At 47.7% G+C, this 27888-nt stretch overlaps 1 protein-coding gene across 2 annotated transcripts in view; it reads left to right on the top strand.

Annotated features, from left to right (window-relative positions):
* Positions 1-27888, top strand: part of LAT (linker for activation of T cells) — a 606746-nt gene that overhangs the window by 401658 nt on the left and 177200 nt on the right. The gene's annotated exons all lie outside the window — the stretch shown is intronic.

Raw genomic sequence — 27888 nt, 5'->3', positions numbered from 1 at the left:
CCTGAAGTTCCGGGTCGACAGCCACACCCTGTCCCCCACCCGGTAGAGCGGACCAGGACGACGTCTTTTGTCTGCCGAGGTTTTATACGCCACCTTGGTCGCCTTCAGATCGTCCTTAACTCTCGTCAGTATTCCCTTCATCTGCGCAATCCTCCTAGCCGCTTCAGGCACCGTAACATCCTGAACAGGCTGCAAGAAGGGAAGGAATCTCGGATGGTGGCCATACGTGCAATAGAAAGGGGAAACCTTGATGGCCGAATGAGTGGCGTTGTTGTATGCAACCTCGGCCAGCCACAGGTATTCCACCCAATTGTCTTTTCCTTGTGATACAAAACATCTTAAATACTGTTTTAAGGTCTGGTTCAGACGCTCGGTCTGCCCGTCAGTTTGTGGGTGGAAACTAGTGGACAGAGCCGTCTCTATATGCAGTGAAGAGCACCAGGACTTCCAGAATCTAGCGGTGAATTGGGAGCCACGGTCCGAGACAATGACAGCAGGCAAACCGTGTAAACGCACCACATGCACCATGAGTAACTGTGCCAGCTGTCCTGCTGTTGGGACCTGAGGGCAGGCGATGAAGTGGCCCATTTTAGTCAAGAAATCTATGACCACTAATACTGCCGTACAACCTTGATCTCTGGGCAACCCTACCACAAAATCCAATGAAATGCGCTCCCATGGCACTGAGGGGGTAGGCATGGGACAAAGGAGACCAGCAGGACGCCTATGATCCGCTTTCACTGTGGCACAAACAGTACAGGACGATATCCATCTTTTTACATCAGCTTTCACAGACGGCCACCAACATTTGCGGGTGATCAGGTCGACAGTTTTCACCACCCCCATGTGACCAGCACTAGGCGAGGCATGACACCAAGAATACATCTGTTTTCGGAGAGGTTCTGTAGGGATCAACAGTCGTCCCTGCTTGACAGGGAATCCGTCCCTCAATTGCCATTCCGGATGTACCTGCAACCATCCTTTCCACTTCTCGGACTCGAAACCCCTGCGTACTCCCTGCAAAAAGGCATCAGGTTGGATGGCCCCTATCACCCTTGCAGGATTCACAATGGAGGAGTCTATTCCCTTTATGGGGGTCTGTAAGGAGGACTGGCGTGTGAGCGCATCCGCCTTTCGATTGTCCACTCCTGGACGGAAGGTGATGGTAAAATTGAATTCCGAGAAGAAGAGCATCCAACGGAGCTGCCGTGGAGACAAATGTCTTGCAGCAGCCATGAATTGTAAGTTCCTGTGGTCTGAATAGACCGTCACCTTATGTATAGCACCCATCAGAAAGTGACGCCATTCAGTGAAGGCGATCTTAATAGCGTAAAGCTCTTTTTCAGCTATACAATAGTTACGTTCCGCCCCGTTGAGTTTCCGGGACATGTATGCCACTGGATGCAAAAGGTGTGTCTGTTGGTTCCTTTGAGACAGAACCGCCCCTATAGCCACCTCGGAAGCGTCTGCTTCAACGATAAACGGCAATTCGGGATTTGGGTGCACCAACACAGGTGCGGACACAAACGCCTGTTTCAAGTTTAGGAATGCCTCCTGAGCTTCTTCATCCCACACGAATCCCTGATCCTTGCGTAGTAACCTGGTAAGGGGTGCCACCACACCTGAGAACTTATCGATGAAGCGGCGGTAAAAGTTGGCAAAACCCAGGAAGCATTGTACATCCTTAACATTCCTAGGCGCTGGCCAATCACGCACCGCCTGAATCTTCCTCTCGGACATTTCCTGACCCTGAGGGCTCAGCATGACCCCCAGAAACTCCACAGTAGACACATGAAAGTCGCACTTTGTCAGTTTACAATACAATCGATGTCTACGCAGAATGTCCAAAACGGCTTTCACGTGGAGTACATGCAGCGCCTCCGTTTCTGAATAAATAAGAATGTCATCAATGTACACAATGACGTACCGATCGAGAATCTCCCGCAGCACGTCATTGAGAAAAAATTGGAACGCCGCAGGGGCGTTGCATAAACCAAACGGCATGACCAGGTATTCAAATAGACCATACCTGGTCTTAAAAGCCGTTTTCCATTCGTCTCCCGACCTCATCCTCACTAAATGGTAGGCCCCTTTTAAATCCAATTTAGTGAATATCCTTGCTTTCTTTACTTGTTCTAGCAATACATTAATCAGAGGCAACGGGTATCTGTTCTTGATGGTTATCTCGTTGAGGGCCCTAAAATCCACACATGCCCTCAATTCCCCATTCGCTTTCGGAATGAAGAAAAGAGGGGAAGCAGCAGGCGATTTGGAAGGACGTATGAATCCCAAAGCCAACAGCTTGTCAAGATATTGTCTCAGATGGAGGTTTTCGGGTTCGGTCAAGGCGTACAGGCGTCCTGATGGTACCACTGCCCCAGGCATCAAATCAATCTGACAGTCGTACTGTCTATGTGGGGGTAGTTCTTCCGCCAGCACCTCGTCAAACACCTCTCGGTACTCGCTATAGACTTCTGGTAAGATCACCTCCTTTTCGGCCGCCGTGGCCACATACTCGCTATTAGCAAGGGAGAAAGAGGGGCTCTGGGTGTTCCTGAAACAGTGTTCCCTACAATACTCCGAATTCATGAATACAGTGTTAGTACCCCAATTGATTTCAGGGTTATGTCTCTGCAACCAGGGCAAACCTATGATAACACCATACTGAGGAGCTTGTATGATGCTGAAAGTGACCATCTCATAATGCTTCCCATATCTCATTTCCGTTTCAGCTGTTCGATAACATACAGGACCCAAGTCCAGTCTTCTACCGTCAACAGCATAAACCGCATTACAAGTCTCAGTTGGAAAAAGAGGAATCCCAATCCTCTCTGCCACCGCCTTATCCATAAATACTCCCGTGGCCCCTGAATCCACCATCGCACAAGTAGCGACTTCTACCATGCTAATCATAAGTATGATATTAATAAACAAATGATGTGTCCCTGTTTCGTTATGACCCATGGAAGGGATACAAACTGGACTCCAAGGAACCCCTTCACTCACCCTAGAGTCCGTCAGTTTTCCGCCGGTTTTTCCGACGCCACGGATACCCCTTTGCCCATACGATACCTGGGGAACTTGGGTTTTACCGGACACTCCCGGACGTAATGTCCTTTTTTCCCGCAATATAAGCAGAGACCCTGTTTGCGTCTCTGTTCTTTTTCCACAGGGGTAAGGGCAGCTCGTACAGCCCCTATATCCATTGGTTCTACATGGGGAGTGAGAGGATTCTCTGATGTTCTAGTAGTGCCAGATACTGGTATGGTTCTGGACTTGGTCTTGGAATCCCCCTTTCGGTTCTTGAGTCTGTGATCCAGGCGTAACACCAGATTTATTAAATCCTCACAGGACGAAGGCTGAGGATCAATTTGGGCAATGATATCCCTCATTTCCTCAGTTAACCCTAAGTGAAAAAGTGATGCCTGCTTGGCCTCGGGCCACTTGGTCTCCGTAACCAACCTCCGAAATGAATTGAGGTAGGTTAAGATATCTTGATTTCCCTGTCGGAGTTCCATTAACTCCTTATCCGCCGTATAATCATCCGCCCGCCTATCAAACACTTTGACGAACTCCTCCCTGAATGCCTCCCAGTCGTGTATCAAAGGATCATCACGCTGAATCAGAGGGACCGCCCATTGAGCCGCATCCCCCACTAGGTACGAAATCACAAATGCCACCTTGGACTGGTTTGTGGGAAAGGAGCGTGGTTTGCATGTAAAATGCATCATGACTTGTGTCAGAAACACTTGTACCGTACCGGCATCCCCTTTAAACCGTTCTGGGTTGGCGAGTGGAACACTGGTCGGTATTTCAATTACTACAGGACTGGGAGGGTTGGACCCAGATGCCCCTGCATTAAAGGGATTTCTCTGAAGGGTGTCTAACCGAGTACGTAACTCGGTGGTTTCCTGTCTGGAGGAAAGCAGCTCGTTCTGTACCGTAATCAACGCAGCCAACACATCATCAAGGGTGGCCATATCTACACACTGAACGGGAGGACGTATAACCGTGGGTCGGATATTCTGTTATCTTCTACTTCCTCAGGATCAGCGTGTAGATATAATAGGCCCCCTTCAGATCTATCCAAACCCAGCGTGCTATATCAGCCTTGGGCTAAGGAAGGATCAGATGAGGGCTGAGGGAAAAAACGGGAAGGGAAGGAAGGGGACAGCAGGGAGGGAGAGCTGCAAGATAAAGAACAGGAGATTGGAATCTTTTCTATGAACAAAGAACAGCTCTATCAGATAAGAACGATGTACAATCTCCCTACCTTGGTTAAAGAAGGATAAGCAACTATGCTCAGAAGATGACTCTCTTCTACAGCTAACAGGACTGGTCGTCCTAACGAAAACTTCTCTTCTGCAACACACAAGATTAGAAAAACAAGTAAATACCCATATACTGTATACCCTACCACCTATCATGTGACTGGCTAGTACTTCACCTACCCTTCTTCCTTTCCCTTCAGTTCCAAACGTGGGATTCTAGTGCCATAATTAGCCTCCAAAGAAGGTGGGAGGGGGGGGTTACATCACCCAAATGTCAATAAGAAAAGCAGTACCTTTTTGCACGGTTTCTAGTATCAGAACCTCCAAAAAGACGTGAGCAGGATGCCTGGTTGATTTCACCAGGACGGCTCCTTGTAACGAACCCAGGACACTCAAACCCTCTGCATTAGCCGTGGAAAGAAGGCTCGCCAACAGAGGGTTTGTTACGATATGAATGGACAAAATAAACACACTGAGAACCCCTTCCGCAGTAGCCGGTGCAAGAAGGCTCTCCAACGGAAGAGGGATCGGAATAGAGATGTCACAGCGCCGTTTCCGCATGAGCCGTTGAAAGAAGGCTCGCCAACGGAACGGATGACTTTCCTGACACACCTTCGCTTAAGGGTTCCCTTCCGCAAGAGCCGAGGAAAGAAGGCTCGCCAACGGAGGGAACGGCAACGGAGAGTGCCAGGCTGAAACTCACTAAAGACTGCACGAAATGAGCGGTTACTTCACCGCCCGCCTTACAGCGCACCGCAGCCTCTGCACGCCAGGGAGCTTTCAAAAGCAGGAACACAGTCTAGGAACAAGAGCAGCACTCGAACGAGGAACCAAGTTGATCGAGTAACCACCGGGTCAAGATCCAGGATATCCGACACCGGGCCAAGGAAGTGGTGACTTATATACCCCGCCTCCTGCCGCTATGCATTCTGGGCATTGTAGTTCTCATGCCCCAATGTTTACTCTGTGAGGCGCGATGTGGACCATAACACACCCTATGCATGGATGCTTGCCTGTCCATACAAGTCAGATGAGCAGGGCACGTAATGTGTTAAAAAACTTTGCCGTGGGTGCGATGGGGATATTTAAAAAGAGAAATAAAAAACTTGGAAGCTCCACCATTTTCATGAAGGCGAATCTGCCAGCGTTTGAGAGTGGGAGTTTGATCCATCGCTCAATTTGTGTGGTGAGGTTATCAATCGCCAGTCTGTAATTGAGGCAGATCACCTCTGGAGCACTGCAATGTATGAAGATGCCCAAATATCTGGAGTTATCAGTGCACCAACGCAAATGGAAATTCTATATCAACCTGGGTGGTGTCTGGAGTCAACGCAAAGACTTCTGATTTAGTCCAGTTGATGATTAGCCCTGAGTATACCCCAAACCGCACCACTTTTCGCAGCAGTGGGGATAGGTTGACACTCGGTTCCCTCACAAATAGCATCACATCGCCAGCATAAAAGGAGACCACCAGCGGCCCCCAGTGGAATTTCAATCTGCGGTGAATATGCCTCTCCTGGATGTGACCCGCCAGCAGATCCATAGCAAGAATGAACAGCAGAGGCAAGAGTGGGCAGCCTTGCCAGGTGCCCCGAGTGAGACTGAATTAAGTAGATATTGCACCATTCATTTTTTGGCGGGCCACTGGGTTAGTATATAGGAGGCGAATTAGACTGGAAAAACCAGCCGGGATTCCCAGTTTCTGCAAGACCGCATATAAAAAGGAACATTCTAGAGAATTGAATGCCCTTTCGGTATCTAATAAGATTAATGCAGCTGGGAGGGTGCGTTCCAGTGGTTAATGACCCTAAAAATTGTGCTCAAGTTAACCTTGGACCGGTGAGGGAGGAATTCCACCTGAAAAGGGTATGTGATCTTATTGATTAATAAACAAATATTTGGCCAAGATTTTGTAATCCTGGTTGAGTAACGATAACGGCCTATACAATGTGAAGTTCTGTGGTGCTTTACCTGATTTAAGTAGGAGAGTGGTTATAGCTTTCCGAATAGTAGGGAGGAAAGAGCCCTACAGCAAAGCTTCCACATAGACCTCTAGTAGTCGAGGGGCCAATAGGGTCATTTATGTTTTGTAAAATTTGCCAGGTAGGCCGTACGAGCCAGGGGCTTGGATGCCAGCGAGACAATCAATAGCTTGCTCGATTTTATCCTCATCAATGGGGGCGGCCAGGAATTGGCACTGCCAATCGTTAATCCAGGGCAGAGGCACTATACAGGAGATCCAGCAGTGAATAGACCTCTAGAAAGAGCCGCTCCACTGCATAAGCCGGATCATCCTGCGGATTATACCACCATTCATTGATGACCAGCAGTTGGGACGCCCAGTAGTAAGATCGCAAGTCTCCAGCCGCAATACCCCCACAGTAAGTAGATTGGACGCAGGTAGCCAGAGCCACCCGGACCACCCCGCCATCCCACAGGAAGCTGTTCAGGAGACCATTTACTTGACAAAACCAGGACGGAGGGGTGGGATAATGGTAGTTTTGCAATTTGTATAATAATCGCGGCAAAGATACCATTTTAAAAATCGCGGACCTGCCGTAAGGAGACAGGGGAAGATGGGACCATACAGTCGTCTCCTCCCAGACCACAGGAAGCAGAGGGGCCATGTTAAGCGACCACGCCGAGGTGGGATTCCTGGTGATATAAACACCAAGGTATTTAAACCCATCCTTTGCCACAACTATCTGTGAAGCCCAGTCCTGACGCCTCTGCTCCCCACATATCGGAAAAAGCATTGATTTTGACAGATTGGCACGGAGCCCCGTCATATTGACAAACACCCAGAGTATCTCCAACACTCTTGGACCCATGACTTCGGGGTCAGAAAAAAAAAACAGTGCATCGTCCGCGTAAAGTGCGATTTTATCTGTGTATTCTGGGGACCAAACTAGACCCTTATATATCGCACCCAGACGTACCCAAGCAGCCAATGGCTCGATAGCCAAAGCAAAAAGCAGCGGGACTGAGGGCATCCCTGCCTTGTCCCCCTCCGGATATGAAAGGGGTTCGAACGATACCCGGCCACCCTCACTGAGGCCGTCAGGTCGGTGTATAGGGATTTAACCTAAGCTCGAAAGCGGGGTCCTACATTAAATGCATCCAGCAATTTAAAAAGGTAAGACCAGCCCAGGGAATCGAAGGCCTTGTCGATATCGGTCAGTAGGACCACTGCGGGACGTCCCAGTCGGTGGGCCTCTGCCACGGCGTTATGCGCGCGACGTATGTTATGCCTGGTGGAGCGACGCGGCATGAAGCCTGACTGGTCCGGGTGGACAAGATCCAGAATACAAGTGCGAAGGCGGTTACCCAACACCTTCCCCAGCAGCTTCGGCTCAAAGTTCAACAAGGATATGGGGCGATACGATCCCGGGTCCTCAGGCGGTCGACCCGGTTTGAGGAAGACAACGATTTCGGCATGCCGCCAGTCTGGAGGCAGGATTTCCTGCTCAAGCCCCTGGTGTAGTGCCAACTGTCCCCATGAGAGGACGTAGGTAGCCAGGAAACCCATTGGGTCCGGGTGCACGGCCCGGGAGGGTGTTGGTGAGGGCGGCCTGCAATTCGTCGAGAGAGATAAGTTTATCAAGAGCGTCCCGCTGCTCATCGGATAAACGTTTCAAGGAAGGCATCTATGAGCGAATCTGCGAGTTCTTCACAAGCATCGTATAGAGTGGCGTAGAACTCCGCAAATTCCTGCACCACCACCTCTGGGGAGGAGCACAAGGCGCGGAAGAAGATCGAAGTACTGGGACCTGCGTCGGGGCGAACCGCGCCTGGCAGAATCCGTCCGGCTCCAGGCACTGTGCCCTGCAAAAGTGCCTCACCGCTGCAGATCAGCAGATCGTCGGGACCAGGATGGATGGCGGATGATGGTTCTGGCAAGGCGGTCCGCGGAGCTCTAGCGAGACGCGTCCACCATGATCGGCTCCTAAGCTACGCCCCGATAAACATCCTCTTGATCATCAGGGGAACCTGAGGGTGTCCGTTTAAGAATCGGATAAAGAGGACTATTACAAATATTGGCATACGTCTCTTCAACTACATCTTTTTGTATCGATTCCTGAATAATCTGTAGAAGGGCTCATTCCACCACCTGAGGTATCTTATACTGAGGAATACGAGGCAAAACAGCATTGTCTTTCACTTGTATTGAAACAGCCCTACATCTGTATCACCCGTCGCCCACAATGTGGAAGGTACAGTAGCAAATTCAACAGGAAGAGTGTGAGACGAACGCTGTGTAGTACACACATTGGGGCCCATCACATAAACACCGTCCGGTGACCAATAAATATTAGCATACAATTTCTTTAACAAATCCAAACCCATCAAATTTTCACCACAATTGTACATCAACATAAACAGAGAATCTACAGAAAAAGGAACAATAGTCAATGCAAAGGGTATTGAAATGGAGCTCACAACTGGTACACCTGAAAAACCTACTGAAACATATTTCAAGAAACAGAACTTTTTGTCGCACCTGTGTCCACCACAAATTCCGTAGTCGAACCTTGTAGTTCAGCTGTTACATGTGAACCATGCTGTTCTACAGGTATCGGAATTGGTCCCCCACTCTGTCCCTGGCTGTCTTAGCTCTAAGACATTCCTGTCACTTCATCCATATCATAGTCATGATGGTAGTACTGCCCATCACAGGTCTCATCTAAATAATTGGTTTTAGAACGACCCTGTGAAACTGCAGCACCCTGAGCTCTATCTGTCCCACGACCTCGCCCATGAGGACTACGTCCTCTTGGGACTGCTACTTTCTGCAAAAGCACAGGACACTCGCCACGCCAATGACCCTCCTCCATACAATAATCACACTGATTCGGCCTCAAAGGTGTCCTGGTCTGCTGTCTACTAGTGCGTGGAAGCTGTCTGGCAGGACCACCTTGTCCTCTACCATTACCCCTAAATGCTTGCTGTAACAACACCTTCGTCTTCAATTCCTTATGCTTTTTATCTGTCTTGTCCTTCTCCTCTTGGTCATGGTGTTCATAATACTGAGCCATATTCAGAATTACAGAGGGGGGGGAAGTAGAACAAGTACTCTCAGACGCCTGCAAATAAGTTGAAATTTCAGAAAGCAGATTAGAAACAAATCTGTCAACAAACAACCAAACTCCTCCCTCAACAGACATATCCTGTCCACTGTAGTCTAAAAATGTATCCTCAAACCGGGTGAAGAAATCAGACACACTCTCATCCTTCTTTTGTCAGCACGCCATCAACTTGTCGCAACTTACTTTCTTCGGCAGAATAAGAGAATGCATCAATGTAATAATGCGGCTTGGCAAAACAAGTATCTCTTCTCTGGGCTTATCACCTGCCTTTCTTTCCTGATCCCATACTTTAATTTGATCCTATGTACCGCTCAACTCTGCAACATGATCTTGAGTATGAACCTGCCTCCAGATATCAACTGGGACAAGAAGTCCAAAGAACAGTTCAATGTCAGCAAGAGTCATTACCGTCGAAGAGGCAGCTTCAGTCAGTTCTTTATAATAAGCAGTACGATTTTTCCCTAGGATCGGGCAAATGAGTCTTAAGGGATAAAACCTCACTTCTTTTCCACAGAGTATAAATCCATTGCTCCTGGAAATGGGCTGCTGCACCCGCACGAGTAACATTAACTTGCTGATCCGTTAACTCTGGTATCTCTGGGTGATATATGGGATGAACTTCTGGCATCGTAAACTGACATACTGGAGAGGGCTCTTGCCATGCAACCTACCCCTGTAAGCAACTAATGTGTGATGCTCCCAAAAAGTTGGCCTGGCTTCATACCATTAGCATATATCCGGTCTTTAATATCAAACAGCATTTGTGGTGCATCAGCCCCAAAATGTTGCTGCCTGAGAATAAGTAACATAGCAGACATATGCTAAAGAGCATGCTGCTGTACATAGGGATCATAGTCTTTTATCACACTTCAAACATCCTCCACAATATAAATGGGATTTTGACCCCACTGCGCAGCCTGATTAGTGACTACCTTCTCCTCATCCCCCACTACAGATCCTACAAAAGTGCCCATACGCTCCTTAGATTTTGTCAAATCTCCATCCTCAAATCCATGGGTTGGCATCTCAGCACCCAATAATGCTGGGAAATAAACCATCAAAGATGAAGAAGCAACAGAAGCACTGGGTAGGTTAGTCACAGGCAGGTGCGCCGGGGGAGACAGAGCTGGAGATAGGGATGGCGAAGCAATAGGTGTGCTTGGTGTGCTAACAGTCACAGTTGCCACAGACGGCAAAGGCAAAGAAGGACAAGCCGAAGCCACAGCCATCGAGACAACAGCAGAAAATACAGGGACAGTAGGAACAGCTGTAATAGGCGGCTGTGATGGCACAGAGACAGTGGGATATATCCTTTGCGGGGCATATGGGGGCTGGTGTCTAAAAATTATTCCACAAAAGTATCAATTTGCTCTTGAGCCAAATACGATTCATTAACATGCAATCGAAATCTCCTATCTTCACATTCAACTCCCTTCTCCTGTTTCTCTTTATTATATGCTACAGCTTTCTGAGTCAGTGTCTTCAGTCGTCTCTGCCTAGCTGCTTTCTGCCACGTTCTGAGAGAATCAAACATAGACTGTCTACTTCGTCTCTTGAACAACTGTTCCTGTAAATACCCAATCTTTTGTTCATCGAAAGTGCCCGTCAGTGGCTACTGCAACTCGGCATTGTCCTTCGTATATTTGTGCCATAATGTACCAAACATAATTTGGCCAAGACCATGCTTCAGATACATATCAAAATTAGGAGTGTCTTATGGAGACGCCGGCTGAGCTTCTTCCAATCGAGCATCTGCAGAACAACAGTGACAGCCCAAAGAAATTTTTTTACTGATACCCGGCATTCTTAAAAGAAAACAAGTTCACTAGTTATGCCTGGAAAAGCAATTGCAAATGCTTTTATCACAAAGATGGGCTTAAGACTGTACCAAATTCAAACCCAAATGGTACCATATCCACAAGGATCCAAAACAAACTCACTTGATATATGCAGGTCAAGCGGATGAATACTCCACTGGGGACTCTTCAGACCAAACGGTCAGATCCAAGGGTTTCGCAGTTTAGGACTCCAGTTGGGATGACCGATGGGCGAGGCACAGTCTAGCAGGATGGAAGGGGCAGCTGCGAGCAATCGATGCTCCTCAAACAGGGATCCCTGAATCGTCAGTTCGATCCGACGACAGCCTTGATCTCCCCCCATCCACAGAAGGGGATGGGTCACTCACCCGAAGGAGTCCCTGTTCGGGCGACAACTGAAAGAAGTGGCCCGATTTGGGTCACTCAGGTCACTAAGGACCACCTCTCAGCCTTTCATACAAATGAAGTGGTCAGACAGTAGAGAATACAAACCAATATTGTTTATTCAAAGTACACTCAGAGCGGAGTCCAGTCTGCCCAGTCACTAAGAGTGCTGCAGAGGGACTGATATCAGCAAGCATAAAGATACATTATGTACATTTCAGAACCAATGAAGGCATGCCCATAGTGGAATTTTCCAAGCAGATGCAGCAAAATAGTGAAGTACAGAAAATAGGTTTCAATTCTGAGGCCGGGCACACACTGTCTACCACTCAAGGTCGATCTACCCATGCCAGCCACTGGACAAGTGGGAGAAGGCCTCTATCTAAAGGGAAAAGTATGTGCTAATAAGAACAGTGTATTCATTAGTGAAGCAAAACTTAATCTTGAAGAAACACAACTCAACCGAGAGCTTTTCTCTGTAATAGCAAAGAATAAGTTTGGATTATAACTCAAAATGGCGTCGACAAAGAAAATGGTGCCTTGAATGCTAACATACATAGAACAATACGTAAACGTGATTTTTTTTATTCTAACACATGCTTTGTGCACTTGGGAAACAGCTGCAAATCGGCTTTTGGTCAATCTCGTGGCAGGCGGCTCCAGAGCTTCGGAGTCAGGCAGCCATCTTGGTCACCCGCTCGGCCATGCCCTATATCAATGTATTTATATAACAAGAAATCTTGATGTTGGCTCTCCTTTTTTACCAAGTGGCTCTTTGTTAATTTCGTTATACTTATCGGCCACATGGTGGAATGTATTAGCAAATTTCTTAAGTTCATTTACATGCCAACACATATGTGGAGAGAGTCCTATACAAATAACACCAGCTTATCGTGCATACATAGTTAGTATTGCACTGGGGCGACCTTACTCTCAGGTGTGGTCCTAGGTTATTATTGTAGTATAGAACATAGAACAAGGAAAAGAAAACATATAGAACAATTATTAAACTCTTAACAGTGATCAAAATGAGTAAGTTACTCAAAATTAGTTACTCATCTTGGTATTCACAGAAGGCACTTACTCATCAATGAGTAAGTGCCTTCTGTGAATACCAAAATAGTAGTAAGTTTAGGATTTTGTCTTAAGTTAGTTCTGTGAATGGGGCCCTTAGCCCCCAAGAGTTGTACACATTAAAAGGTACAATATTAAAATTAGAGTGCACATAGTTCATTTGATGATGCACAGAAAGGTCACAAGGTTACCAATGCCACGGATGTCTGCAGTTTAGGTATTAATTATCCAGCGCTCGATGCTTACGTTTGATGAATGGTGTTGGTGAACTGCTGTTTGTGATACAATTAAAAACTGTTTAGGGAGACTGTAGCAGAAGCTGTGACCATTCCCCGGTCCAGTAATTCATTAGATCATTCAAGGCAAGGGAGATCAAAAGTGGAAGGTTCCCTCTGGCTACAAAGATTTAAGGGAAGACACTACAAACTGAGCCATGGATGTTTGGCACCTTTTCCAAAATAACCACAAAAAGGACTGAGTATGAAAGGACTGTTTGACCTAATATATAGGTGTCGCTAATTTGAGAGCCTCATCAATGCTGATGCCACCGTTCCATCTGCTATGCGATTTTCATTTTGTACAAAACGAAGCGGCACTGCCACAGAAGACAACTAAAAGCAAATACCTGTACCGATCTGAAGCAAGAGGAAAACCTAGTATACTTCCACAAGCCAGCAATGCAAGACCCTAGCTCATCCCCGGCCATGTGTGCCAACCCACGAGTGCCTGGCCCGCTAACCTCCAACCTCCCTACTGAACCGGATTGTATCGATGAAGAGAAAAGACAGGCCATGAGCTGCATGAGGCCAGTGAGGGGTCCCCAAATTTTGGCAGGAATATTTGCTTAAAAACGACCCCATCTATTCATCATTTCTTTCACCCAGACTGCGTCTCTTATCCTCCCAGCCTGCCCCTCTCTACGCACCTTATTTAGACCAAACAGAGTACTCGCACCCCACTCGACCACCCAAACCCTCACGTCCTGCCGCCTCCTGTAGGTACAGCTTGCCTGGCCAAGGTTTCATGTAGGCCCTGAGGTCCAACTCGCTTTTTAAGAAAACTGTTGGCAGTCGTGATAAAACACAAGCAAGCCACCAGCCCTCTTTGTAAAGTATATCTTCTCATCTCTGGGCAGCCCCCTTCCCCAATTCATTTAATCTCCAGATTAGTGCAAACATCCATCCACCACCACCACCTTATCACAACGCTCCCTTAGCCCCCACTCACCTCACCTCATGCAGCAGACCCTCTGCTTGTAGAGTTCCCAGGAGAAAGAGGCCCCTCCAGGTGCCTACAGCGGAATGCCTTCCCCCCAAGGCCACATTCCTATCAGGAAATGTTTGACTGGGCTGAATCAGCCCACTGTTTAAAAAAAATACACCCAAGAATACTGGCTCGTAAAGGCCTTAAATTAAAGCGTATGGTATCAGTCGCAGCTCGCAATATTTGATTGGTGGGGGTGGCGCGGGGTTCAGGTGGGGGTGGGGTGGGATCGTTAAAATAAAATAAACTTACCTGACCGGGTCCGCGCCATCTCTGCTGAACAGGAACAGGCATGCTCCCTAGTCCGTCCCCTCCTGTAAACCAGTCACAATGCTGCAATGGCAGCGTTGTGATTGGTGCTGAGTTCCGGGCGGCGCCCAGCCAGGCATCGGTAGGGACGCCATTTTCTCTATGTAGGCTATATGTAGCCTGCATAGAGAAAATGTAGAGTGCGCATGACTGCTTTGGTCGGCCCCAGGGCCGACTAAAGCAGTCTGGTACACAGAGTGGTGCAAGCCACTCCTCCGTGACCCGCCCACCCACCTGCCCCCAACCAGGCATATACTCCTCGCCCGCCCCAACCGGGCATACCACTGCATTCTGCTTTCTCGCAGCGTGAGAAGCAGAAAATAAAATGGTATTTAAAATACCATTTTATTTTCTGCTTCTCGCACTGCGAGAAAACAGTGGGGCAGCACTCCAACGCCCTAATAGAGTGGCCACCACTGGATAATATCCCTCCAGATTGGGGATACTCAATCCTTCCTCTTTAAGTGGTCTCATTGCTTTACCAAAGGGCAAACATTTAGGTGCAGCACACCACAGTCGTCCTGACAGCAGCCCTCACAGCTCCCTGAAGAAGGCCCATTCAATAATACAGGGAGTACCACAAAATAGTACAACAGTCTGGAGAGTATCAACCTATTCATTAATGCTACGGAGCCCAAGGGTGAGAGAGAAAGTCTGCACCTAAAGGAAGGAGACTGTCTCATCCCCTTTATTGGCCGATTAGTTTCTGCACTAAGTAGTTGAATTTTATTGGTTCTTATTTTATTTGGGCTCAATTCTCATCCAGTCGAGAGTGCTAGGGGATGAACGTATCAGGAAAAGGCAGGACTTGCTTCAGTTAATCCTCAGCCCAGACATTGTATCAAAGTCGTCTATAACTTTCATTATTTATAAAATACTGCCCGGAGGGTCTCCCAGATAAAGGAGGGCGTCATCCGTGTACATTGATATTAAGTTTGTTGCCCCGGGTACTGCACTTTCAGTCTTTGTCACTTTCAAGCAATATTTTGGCTAAGGGTTCCAATGTGAGAGAGAATAGTGGGGTGAAAGGAGACTCCCCTTTTCATGCCTCTCTAAAATCACCAAGGCAACAATATCACTTTCCCCATATGGACTCTGCCTGCCGGACTAAAATAATTGTATGAACTTCATGAATGCCAAGCCCATCTTCAGTCTAAGTAGCACCACAAACATATACTGCCATAGCAAGGTATTAAAAGCCTTTTATTTGCCAAGAGAGGCCACTGCTGCATCTGTCAGGAGATCGGGGTCTTGTGTAATACGTTAAACAAGCAGCTTCGGTTAACATGGATTTTCCAATTAGGAATAATGCCACATTGATTAGGGTGCCCCAGTGTCGACATAAGAAGAATCAGTCTATTTGGTAGAACCTTCCCTAGAACCTTGCATTCAGTGTCAAACATAGCCATCGGTCTATAAGACCCAACATCTAACCAATCCATTCCTGGATGGTGGACTCAGGCAGGATCTTTTGGTCTTAAGTTGTATTGTACACAGCCAGTAACCTGTGTGAAAGCTGTGTCTTGCAGGTAACATAAGATTCTGGTGGTAGACCTTCAGACCATGAGATTTACCCCATGCTAATTTATTAATTGAGTTCCCAGTGTCTGTATGTGCTAGCATGGTCTTAAGCATGCCTCTTTTCCTTCTTGTCAATTGAACCACTGGGATTCATTGTAAGTAGTCGGGTACGTGTTGCATGTCAACAACTGGTGGTGGAGTGGGCAAGTCAGTAGGATAGATAACTGTTGCGGGATATAATGACTTACGGAGACAGGGTGTGAAGGTAAAGCTAGTTTTATTGGTTTCAGTAAACCCCTTGAAGTGTGGCTGGGCGCTGTGCCTTGTAGTTGGCCTCCTGGCTCCTCGGGTTGATGACTCGCCTCCGCTCTCGGGTCTCCTCAAGCTGTCCTCTACTCCTCCGGTTTCGCTCGCTCCCTCGCTTCCTCCTTCGCCACTCCTCACGCCGTCACTTCCTCCGGGTGATGAACACACAGGTGGAGTGTAGTTTTCCGTATTTACTCCGTCGAGTGCGTCATCTCTGGGGGTGTGTCTCTGCTCGAACTCCGCCCAATTAAAGAAGCAGTGTTTCTTCTTTATTTCCTAGTTCGGGTACAGGAATGTCCGTTGTCTGTCTCCCATTCTCCGGTTGCTGTATGAACAAAGGGGAGAAGGTATTGTTCACCTGTCCATGGGGGTTATCTTGATAAATGGGCTCGTCCTGCTCCCCCCTGTCACAATAACACATTTTTTGAGTATTTTGGTCTGCATATGGACTATAGAACCAGTAATTGAACAGATGCAACATATAGGTCACCTGTCAGTGTCAAATCCGACCAGCAATGCTAGTAGCTGTCCTGCTTTGTCCCCTTCTCCGTGTTGTGACACAACATTAACAGGGTGAGTAACAACCAGGGACTGGGGGGGACAGGGGAGATGGGCACCATGATACACATGCACAACGATGTGTAGCACACTACACACCCACAGTGACCCTGGATCATGTCCCTGATCCTTGTGGCACATTGCAGCACAAACGCATAGCAATCACAGCACATCCCACGACAATGTGGCACAAAGTACAACACCGACACTGCAGAACAGGGTACACAACTGGGTCACTCATTCGCAGAAACAGGCCAATCACTTTGAACAGAGCAGGAAACTGTGAGGTGCATATGTATGTGTACAACATCACATCCGTCACGTAGTCCAAATGTCCACTGTCCCCCTCAAATTGCAAGCACCGCCCAAACACTCACAATGTACATTGTCACACAATCAGCATGTCAACAAGAACAATGCACCAACATAAATGTCAACACAATGTCAACATGCATCGCCCCTTCACATTGCAGACAGACAAACAACACCTCCAGCAGGGCAGACCAGACAACCCATCAGTGATGCTGGAGAGGACCACCGCACCTTCAACACTGATGCCCTACAACAGCTCATGGACATCTCAATCAACCCACCCCCAGGAGCAGGGCAACCCAGCCCCTGCACAGACCACACAGCAGGAATCACCCGCCACCACGGCTGGTTCCCAACACTTCACTGAAGCACACATCGCATTACAATGCCAGGTGTCAGAATGCCAAAAGGAGGTGTCCGAAGAGGTGCGGGTGGGCTCAGAGCTCATGGAAGCCGAACTACATCACATATGGGGTGTCGAAGTCACATCATGGACCACCTACACCCCACAAAGGAGACCCACACTGCAACAGAGACACATGCATTTGCACATTTCCTGTAATGAACTATGCCCAGAGCCCCGTAATTACCATTCACACACCCACGCTGGTCCTCTGTACGACAGCCTAGTACACCCCTCTTACGTATCGAGTGGCTGATGACAAAGCTACATCTCCAAGCTCTAACCCGCTGCCTGCCATGCCATGGTTTGCGTCCACTGTACACAGCACAATGTAATGTTGTAGGACCGGGGGCCCTCGTGCACACATCATGACCACACGGAAACATGCAGATAGTTGTTGGAACTGGCTATGGGCACAGGCACCCGGCCCCTTCATTGGCAGGGTCACATGTACAGTAACACCTGTGCTGGATGCGTGTGGGGTGAGTGTAAGCCAGCCCTCAGTGAGGTGTTGGTGCTGGCAACAAATACAACAATGAACACTATGAATACAGAAACAGAAAACACCAGCATTACGAGCACAACTGCGGTGCATCATGGAGGTAGTTGGAGCAAGTACAGAGGTCACACAATGAGCAAACAGAAGTGTCCATGAGTTGTAGTGCACTGAGGTTGGGGCACAAGAGCTGAGCGTGCTCATGTGAGCCAATTGTCTAGGGTTGTTTTCACTTCTGGAAATTCCTGATGCAGCTGCAGTGGGGGGTGTGACACCTGCATCATTTTCCTCATCATTGTACCAGGTCTTCCACACTGCCTCAGGTGACATTGCTGCGTGAGCTTTCCACAGCACATAACCGAAACAGTAATGGATGATGATTCGTGGTGCATTGAGTTAGTGACACCTGGAGTGCTGAGCAAGGGATCAGGCAAAAGATGGCATCCACGACAGGTGTGAGCAACTCCGTCAGTCTGCCAGTACGACCGTTTTGACACTGGCATTTGACGGTTGGAGTTGGTCCTGGCGGTGGTGGCATGTGCCTCCTGCGGTGATGCAACATCCGAGCCAGTCTAGACTCGATTTGATGTGTGAACCCTGGTGGACTGCATTTGAGGCCGGAGGCAGCAGACAGTACAGGGCCATGAACACATGGCTTTGATGACCCCAAGGCCATTGTCTCAGAGGCCATCCAATATTTCAGAAGAGAGGGTCCCTGACTTGAGCTGCACAGAGTTAGTGGCCCCTGATGCGCAGTGGCCGGCACAGGCACCCCGCCACGGGACGGTGACTTGGGGTGCACTGAGGTAGAGCCCCACGGACTGAGCGGGTCCTCATCGATGTCCAAGGTGAATGTGGTAGAGGGCTGTGGGGGACAGTGGAGGGTGTCCTCCAGGGCATGATGCAGAGGGCAGAAGCCGTCCGGAAGCAGCAAATGGAGGAGTGGATGCTGCAGCCTTGTTTTCACCACCATAGGTATCAGCTACATGAGGATGATGACAACCCCCAGTCCATAGACTCAGCCATCACCAAAGTTGAAACAGATTGTCCATGAATGATGGTGAACAGACTTCGTGGCACCTGGCCTGAGAGGGGATGCAGTCTGCGATGATGCCGGTACAATGTTATGAACTTGTCCATTGATAAATCAAGACTTGGTTCCAACTGTGTGACCCACGCGACCGCAGTGTGGGCCGAAGGCATTGTCAGCAAGGCGCCACAGTTAAGAAAAGACTCTGCACAGAGGAGCCCCCTCGTCCACACCAAAATCAGTGCGCCGAGAAGACTGACGATTTACACATGAGACAAGTCATTTATACCTTAGTTACATTACATGAAATAACCACATTTGGCAACCTCCCAAGAGGTACAGGATCTTAAGGAAGAACCATATATGGCACACAAAGCCTGCTCAGAAGTCTGTTTCTGCTATTATGGGGGAGGTCAGAAAGGGTAACTCGCTTTCGTCTTAGTACATGGGAGTAACAGCCTGGCGCCGGCAAGAATGTGCTTATCACCTCTAAAGCCAAAAGCGACCTTGGGCCTTATAGCAAAGAAAAACATCGTGAATTCAGCTGTCTTGTAACTCAACTAATTGGGACTCGCTCAGTAACATGAAAAACAACACGTGATCACTACCCAGGCCCGAACCGACAAATTCAAAATGGCGTTAGTGTGGTTTATCTAACTAATGTGCAACTTATCCTATAATAAGAAACAAAAGCTACTCTTCGTTATTAACACTAAATGGTACATAACTATGAATATACGTGTATGCAGCTACATCAGGCTAACAATGTCATTTTAATAATGACAGAAAACGGAATTCTGTACCACACTAATCAAGACTCAGTTCCAAATGTGTGACCTACTATTCCGCTGTGTATGCCGCTAAAGTATGTCAACGAGAAAGGAGTACTGTGGGCCTTGCTTGCGGAGGCCGTGATGGTCGTAACAGGATACCAGGTTCGCGTGCCTCGGGCTTGGAGCTTGCACCGGCACGTGGTGGGCCCTCTTAGACACACGCAGGTGAGCAGTGAGGCATGGGTGCCCAGGGCTGGGAAAGTTGAGTTCGGGAACCAGCAGCATGGGTGGGGTGCTGCAGGAGCACAGGATCGTAGGCCACAACTCTCACGGTGATGTCGTCGGCCCTCATGGCGGGCCGAGGGGTGCTGCCCTGGCAGAGACGTTGGGCATTCCGGGAAGAGGACCACGCCCAGAGCTACATGCTTTTTATTCCCACCCCTACACTGGCCTGACGTACGCCAGGCCAGCCCACTCCGCTCACGCTTGCGGAGGGACGTGACAAGCTACATTTCTGCGTGCTTCCCCAGTGGCTGGGGTGACATTGTTGTGTCCACTGTCCACTACACTACATACACCAGCGGTGTATGTCGACATGGATATGTGTGTGGTCTGCATACTGCAGTCTGGCCATCACATCCATGCCTCACATGGCAATGGGTACATTCTCATTCATGATTCACTTGCCTCCTTCGCACATGCATGGTTCCCACCTCTCCCCACATTCAGCTATTGTGTAGATGCGGTGCCATGACGTTGATGGCTCATGTACATGGCTGGCCCAGGTTCCCACAGTAAGTTGTGCTGTTGTGTCTGGTGGGTGGGCATGTTGTTTGGCATGTTGTATGTGAGTGTGCATTCCCAGTGTTGTGTGTTGCATGATTGTGGAGTTGAGGTGTGTGTTGTGTTCATTTGGTACTAGCCAATGAGCAGTGCATTTCCTTATGTGCCATCCTGGTAGTGCTGGTTGCTGATGGACTGTCGGGAGATGTAGGAATCATGCACACTGCCTGGGTGGTTGTCGTTGGAGGAGATTTCCTGGGGGGGCGCTATTGCCTGCACATTGATGGGATGCGTGTGCTTTCTGTTGCGGTTATTGTGTGCAGTGTTGCCTGGGGGCACCAGTAGGACACGTGTGCAGTCAATTGTGCCCAGAACATGCGGGAAGCCAGCTATGGTGTAGACCCCTTGCTTGGTCTCCAGCTGTTCCTGCGCAGTGTGGGGGAAGTATAGGTACTGGCGTACCAAGCTGTTGATGGCATCCAAGACAGGTTTGAGGAGCTTTGATAGGGCTGGCTGTTAGACTCCTTCGACTCTGGCAGTTGTTGGTTGGTAGGTACCAGAGGCCAACAGATGCAGCACGGCCAGCAGCTGTGTCTGAGGTGGGATGTTGGTTGTCCACTGTGTTGCTGCCGTCAGCCTGTGGGCAATGATGTTCAGGATGCGGAGGATGGTTGTCCTTTTGGGCCTGTGGTGGGCAATGTCATTCTCTGGTGTTGGGTCTGTGAGGTTGGTGCATTATCAGGGGTCGCTTTCTTTGCCTGTGCTGCCTCAGTGTTGGTCCAGGTGGGGGAGGGGGTTCCGCGGGGGGTTGATTGTGGTCCTGGGGGTGGTGGTATTGGGTGTTGTGGTCCTCTTGAGTGTAGGGGCTGCATGATCAGTGACTCCATGGCATCTGTTGCCCTTTCAGATGTAGCTCTGGGCTGGGCTTCCTTTTCTGGTGCAGGCTGTCGTCCGACTTTACACCAGGTTGGAGCAGGTGTTAATTTCCTGCTGCTAACGCGCCTTATCGCCTGTTTTGTGATCTTATCTCAGATCTGGATAGTAATTGTGAATGTTGCAGGGTGGTGTTGTCGTGGCTTTTGGCACGGGAACGCCTACTCTGCATCTCATTAGCGATAGTTGCCGGGGTCATCTGTGGCGATGTTTTTGTGGCTGCTATCGCAGGTAAACTGGTGATATGGGCTGTTATCACCTGCTTGTGAATCGGGTGTTAGTTTTAACGCAACTTTGGCTGCGATGAAGTGCAGATAACGCAGCGGTAGTTCCTTGAGAATATGCCCCTCTGTATAGTTAATCATCTTGATCCTTTTTAGTAGACCTGATATTTAGCTTCTGCTTATGCCTAGTCTGTGCATCTGTGCGAACAGTAAGGTTTTCAAGATACCACAGATCATTTTTTAAGTCCAATGTTTCTCTCCTCACCATTGGTTTAACCCCATACAGAGTTTTTCTGCACCGCCCTCTGAGGACCACTTTAAAAACATTCTATTCATTAGCTGGGTCCTGTGCAGTGCCTTAATTTTGAGTCAAGAATTGATCAATACATTTGATTATTGTGTGCAGGAAGTTAGCGTCTTCCAGTGCCTCTACCTCTAGTTTCCAGGTAAGTGTTAATGTAATCAATGCACCCTCGTGAAACGTCATCAACAAGGGATTGTGGTCTGACTCGGTGCACCCTGAATGCTTTGCTCTGATGATAATATGCCTTAAGGTCTTGTCAAGTAAGAACATGCCAAGTCTTGTATGCATCTAGTGGACCAGGAAGTAATACAAATATTCCAGAGTTTGGGGTACTACTGTCTCCAGGCAACAAACAGTCATCAATGTGCCATTCGCGTTACAAATTTCTGTGTTACTGTCCTGGCTTCTGCCACATTAATAGAGGGAAGGGGCATGTCCTTTGTTATATCCAACACAGTATTATAATCGCCTCCCCATATCCCAGAGATGTCCCAGCATTGAGCCATCACCAGGGTCAATGAATAAAAGAAATGTGGTTTGACATGATTAGGTGTGTATAGGCTTGCTATTAAGAGCTCACACCCATCCATCCGCCCCTTAAGTATTGTGTATCTACCTTCATGTCCACCCATTGCGATCACAGGATAAAAGGCACTCCTGTTGTCACCCATTCCAGTGTTCCCCTGGAATAGGCCCTCAGAGAGTAGTGGCCACATTAGAGAGGTCCGACTCTTCGGGTTTTAGTTGTACCCATCAACTGACGTGTGTCTGTCCTTGTTCTCTCCTGGCACTGTGTATTTGTTCAACTCCTTTTAATTCTGTCATAAGTAAGTTATCCTTGATTGAGTCATAAACTGCCTTCCTTGGTGTTGGAACTCCACCTCACCAAAACAATTAACGAAACATCATCGAACATGTCTTGCATGGGCATGGTCTGGAGTGGCAACACCTATCTATAATGTGTAATAGCATTGTCTTCTTGTATTGGGAATATCAAAGCATGGAGCCTAGGTATTTTCTATCAGACGTGGACAAAGATATCACGTTATGTATTCTGCAGTCATTGGAGTCACTAGCGGCATCTAGTGTTCAGCCCATTCTTCAGACCCCGATTCAGTCAATTTCAGCACTGGCCTGGCCACTGACACTGCTTACAGGGACCTTCTCGGGGTCCTGCAGTCCGATAACATTTGCTACAACTCATGCTCAATCATGTGCTGCTTGATCCTTTGTTGGAGTGATCATGGTGTGAATTGTCTTCCGACATCGAGAACAGCATCTGTCAACACTTCCAGTATGTGCAGCGTTATGTACATCTTGTGCAAGTCCATTTGATTCACTCCATGTCCATGCCTCGTTTGCTGGGATGAAGGAGTACCTACTCCCTCCATCACTACCATCTGTTTTGCAGGGTACAGTAGGGCATATTGAATGCAAATATTTCACCTTTAGGAAGGACTTCCATTGCCATTGAACTGTGACCATGTACTCCGGAAGCACATTGATCTTACTGTTGTCCATCAGCCACGAGCCATCTTCTCAGGACACCTGTATTGCCTTGTCTCTGTCCCGGAACTCTTGCAAGCGTGCTACCATTGGTCTAGAAGCTGTCCCTGGCACTGACGGCTGCCTCGAGACCCTGTGTTGCCTTTCCACAGCCAAGAACCTGCATAGTGTCCCACCACAGTTGTTATAAATGGGGTTTGGACAGTATCTTCTGGGGACATGGCTTACTTATAATGTCTCAACGCCTGGGTATACTGTATGAATGGTGTACAGTAAAAGTTCAATCATCTTTTTTTTGGGGGGGGGGGGAGGTGCTCCCTCTGCTGTCTCAGACCGTTGGCTTTCAATGCAGGATGAGGATATTGCAGCTACAGGTACACCACTGTGTACAAGTGATGACTGGCGATATGTTCTAGTGTGCTAACACCTCATTCTGGCTACCAGATGCTTTCTTCTCCCCTTTAATAAAACGGCCAGTAGACGAGCTATGGGATGCACCTCACCTCAATCAATGATTGTACAATTGTTTTGTCCTCAGACAGCTTTAAAAGCCCGGGTAATGGACCGTCGTCAGCATGGTTGATGTTTCTTTCACTGTGTGTTTGGTCCAAAGCCTTCACTGCACAATCTGCGTGCCCTTCGAGCCTCAGTTCAGTTCCAGTATGGCAGGTGGTCTCCTCTAAAAGCATGGGCGGATTTTGCGAATTGGCAATCCGCGAACGTGCGTATTTACGGATTCGCAATCCGCAAAATCCGCGAACTCTCGCAATTTTTTTTTTGTGTGTTCGCAAGGATTTCTGCCAGTTCGCGAGGGTTCTGTACCAGTTCGCAATTGCGAACTTACTTGTCGGCTCGTAACGGCCGCGACTATGTTGTTTCTACATCTGGTTCATCATCACAGGTTCACAGCACCCTCTGTTTCACCACTGCCACCCTGTGGTACACCCATGCCACCCTCTGGTACATCACTGCCACCCTCTGGTTGGTTTATCACTGTAGATTATGGGGGTGAAAAAAAGCAAGCACACCTGCCCTGCTTCAACTGACATGAATTAATTTGGGGTTGATTAATGTGTCACTGAATTTAAACTTCCAGTCTGGCTGGCACCTGCTTCCTTATCTGTAATTTGCTTTCTGTTGCAGTGCAATTTTTTTTTTCACAGGACCTTTGGGGCCTATAGTTGCAAGTAGGCAACTGAACTCTGAAGGGGCCCCTCAGGAAGCACTACAGGGAATGGTTACTAATGATAAGATTGAACTTTTGCACCTGCTGAGTGCTTTCAGTTTTGTCTGTAATTGCTTTCTGTTGCAGTGTAATTTTTTAACAGGACCTTTGTTGTATACTTGTAGCTATTCTCTGAGCCTGCTGTGAGGGTCAGAGCAGGGTCATAGAATAGTTACAAGTAGGCAAATGAACTCTGAAGAGGCCCCTCAGGAAGCACTACAGGGAATGGTTACTAATGATAAGATTGAACTTTTGCACCTGCTGAGTGCTTTCAGTTCTGCAAAAATCCAAATATCCAGCAGCATCCACAAAAAGTAATCCTTCCAGGTCAAGATCCAAATCAAAGTGACCAGCACATAAAGAAAGCACTGGGAGGAGCCTGGTGGACAGGAACAGGAAGTTGGAGACTGTGGGGCACTTCCTTCCTCCCACCCCCACCCCCCAAAATGGACTCCTTGCAAAGAAAAGTGCAGGCAAATGTCAACCTGAGGAGTTATTCTGATAAAAATCATAATTTTCAAGGTTTATGCTGCCTGCTGGTGGATTTCTTGTGCGAAATTGCAAATTTTGCCATCTCGCAATTGCGAGATTGTCGCTGCCCGCCGCATCTACGTGTTCGCAAGTGTTTACTCCCGCGAAATTGTATAGTATTCTAGTTGGCAAGTGCGACCAAGCAAAAAATCCGCTTCGCACGGATTTTACGAATTTTCGGGAAGTTCGCGAGAGTTCGCGGATTGCGAATTTACCGAAAATCCGCAAAATCCGCGAGCGGAACGGATTTTACGCCCATGCTTAGTCTCCTCACGGTCTCAATGCATGTCTGACAGTTCTCACAGGGGCCCTTCATAGGAGGGGAGGTGACAGTACCTGCCCAACACCCAGGAGTGGCCATCAGGCTCAAGGTGCCGCCATGTATCTACTTAGACCATCAGCACACTTCTGGATGGATGCATTGGTCGTGCCATGACTGCGGCCTGCACACCTGTGTGTTTAGTTCCTCCTTGGCTGAGAACTGGGCGGGGCTGGGGGAGATGGACTGGACAGGACTGACGGCCTGTTGGTGCCATTTTGGAATCGGCGGTAGGGATGCATATGTCAGGGCTGCTCTGCTCTCTACCCATTTACGGAGATTGCACTACCTTACAATCTCTTCCTTACAGTACCGCTATTGTGCAGGTCAATCTGCGTGGGGTACCGCCACTGTTCAGGCAGGATAACGGTGTACAGAGGGGTACAGTGTCAGAGCATCACTAGAGTGTGTTTCACGTCATAGCCGTCTAGGCCTCCAGTCTTAGAGGCAGATATGATGGGGCTAGCGACCACATTATTTCGAAGGAGCACCTTTAAAAAAAGGAAGTTTAAAACCAATGTAAATAATGTATGGTATTTTAATGACTGCTTAAATGTGTTCTGGTGTTTATATACTCTATAAGCTAAATAGGCAAATACAATTTGGCTTTGGGTGTCCATAATGCTCTAAAAGTGTACACGGTACCATTGGTTAATGGCAGCTAACGTGTATGGGCCATTCAAGGCATGCTTTCAGTGGTCAAAAGGGCTCAAGATGAAGGCAGAATCTTCAAGCAGTTTGGGTAACCAAGTCAACCGGATCTCTGCTCTCACTCCACCCTTCTGTACTTTATGGACAGGGGATTGTGCGTCCAGAAGCTATCAGGTTGGTGGGATCCTTGTAAATCACCCCTTCGGGTGCCTTAAAACATCCTTACTATTTCCAGTGGAGATCCGCCACTCTCCTTAAATCAACTGCTTGCAGAACAAACTTACTTGTGAATCTGTGCCTTTAATGTCTTTGGGCTGAGAGTATTACATAATTAATATTGGAATATGTTTGCCTTAAAAGGAAAAACAACTCAGTTATACAAACACAGAACATTTATATATTATATTTATTGTTTCATAAAGTGCAATATAAAGAAATTTGGAAAAGTAATTGGGCAACAGTTTGCGGCTGCAGGCTTTCTAAGAATGATGGCTACTACACCCATAATTATTTTTTACATCCACCAGCAAAACATTTTTTAAATGAAATTAAATGATATGCCTATGACCACTTATCAAGAGAAAATAATTGATTCAGGTTAAAATAAATCTCATGCTCAACACAATCCTATATCAAGCATACAATGTGCCACACTGCAAATCATTATTTAAATTATGTACAACTAAGCCCTCTGCAAACTAAAAAGTATAAGCAGATTCAAATGATTACAATCCTAGATATAAAATCACAATATACTTTCGGATTTTGTTTGGATTCATTTTTGCTAGATCCAAAGTAAATAGATAGTCGATCCATATCAAGATCTCAAGATGTGCATCAAGTCACTAAAGACAACAGTTCTTTAACATAATTCTCATCCTTTTTCTATACCACTGACAGGTTTGCTATAGAGCACATATAGATTGCATTAACTTCTAATTTGGATAATTGTCACATACAGCTACATTTACAAACATTGCGGATGATTAAGAATTTAGACGATAGGTACTCCGTTGCGACAGGGTTAAAGTACCTTCTCTACCAAATTCACAGTCTGCTCACCTGATGTAGGGCTTGGCAGACCTTAAGAATGTTGACAGTGGTCCCTACTCTGACTTTCTTGCTGACATATTCCTCTGACTGTACTGTGGAGTACAGGCTGTTGGAGGTTAGCCATCGAACGGACTGTCTGACCAATTTATAGAGGGCAGTCCGATCCAGTCACCGTGAGGTAAAACCTAGTGGCGGCATACAGTAAAAATAAGTGTCGTCCACGCCACGGGAGGAAACACCCGGAGTGTGGGGGTCATTAGTTTTACTTTTTTCCAAAACAAAAGTGTGACAGACAGCTGTCCTGTTTGACAGAACCATGTGTCAAACATTTACAACCTTGAGGGGAACCTACAATTGTGGTTCCGACCAGTGTTAAGATGTCCATGGGGCCCATTGACATCCCAAGATTTGGGGAAAGGACGTCTGTCATGGCATCAGAGTGATGCTCTGCCAGCCTGATGGACATACAACCATCTTCAAAACTCTAAATCAGGTACATAGATATCACCAGACTTCGATATAAGGCTCTCCTTCTGTATGGCCAACCTCCAAATCCAACTGTGTTCCATGCTAATAATTCCGTACAGAAGCAATTAGTACTGACGGGGTAATGGAGTCATTTGCACAACTCAAGATCTACAAAGATCCCCCGTGAACATCTCTTTCACTTCATCACCCACCCCAACCACATGTAAACCACAGAATGGTCTGATTTTGATTGGAAAAGGCCTGGAAACTTTGGAAGACGAGTAAAT

This window comes from Lissotriton helveticus, chromosome 7 (assembly GCF_964261635.1).
Source record: "Lissotriton helveticus chromosome 7, aLisHel1.1, whole genome shotgun sequence".
NCBI classification, from domain to species: domain Eukaryota; kingdom Metazoa; phylum Chordata; class Amphibia; order Caudata; family Salamandridae; genus Lissotriton; species Lissotriton helveticus.
Note: the sequence above shows the minus strand (reverse complement) of the source record. Positions and strands in the feature narration are given on the sequence as shown.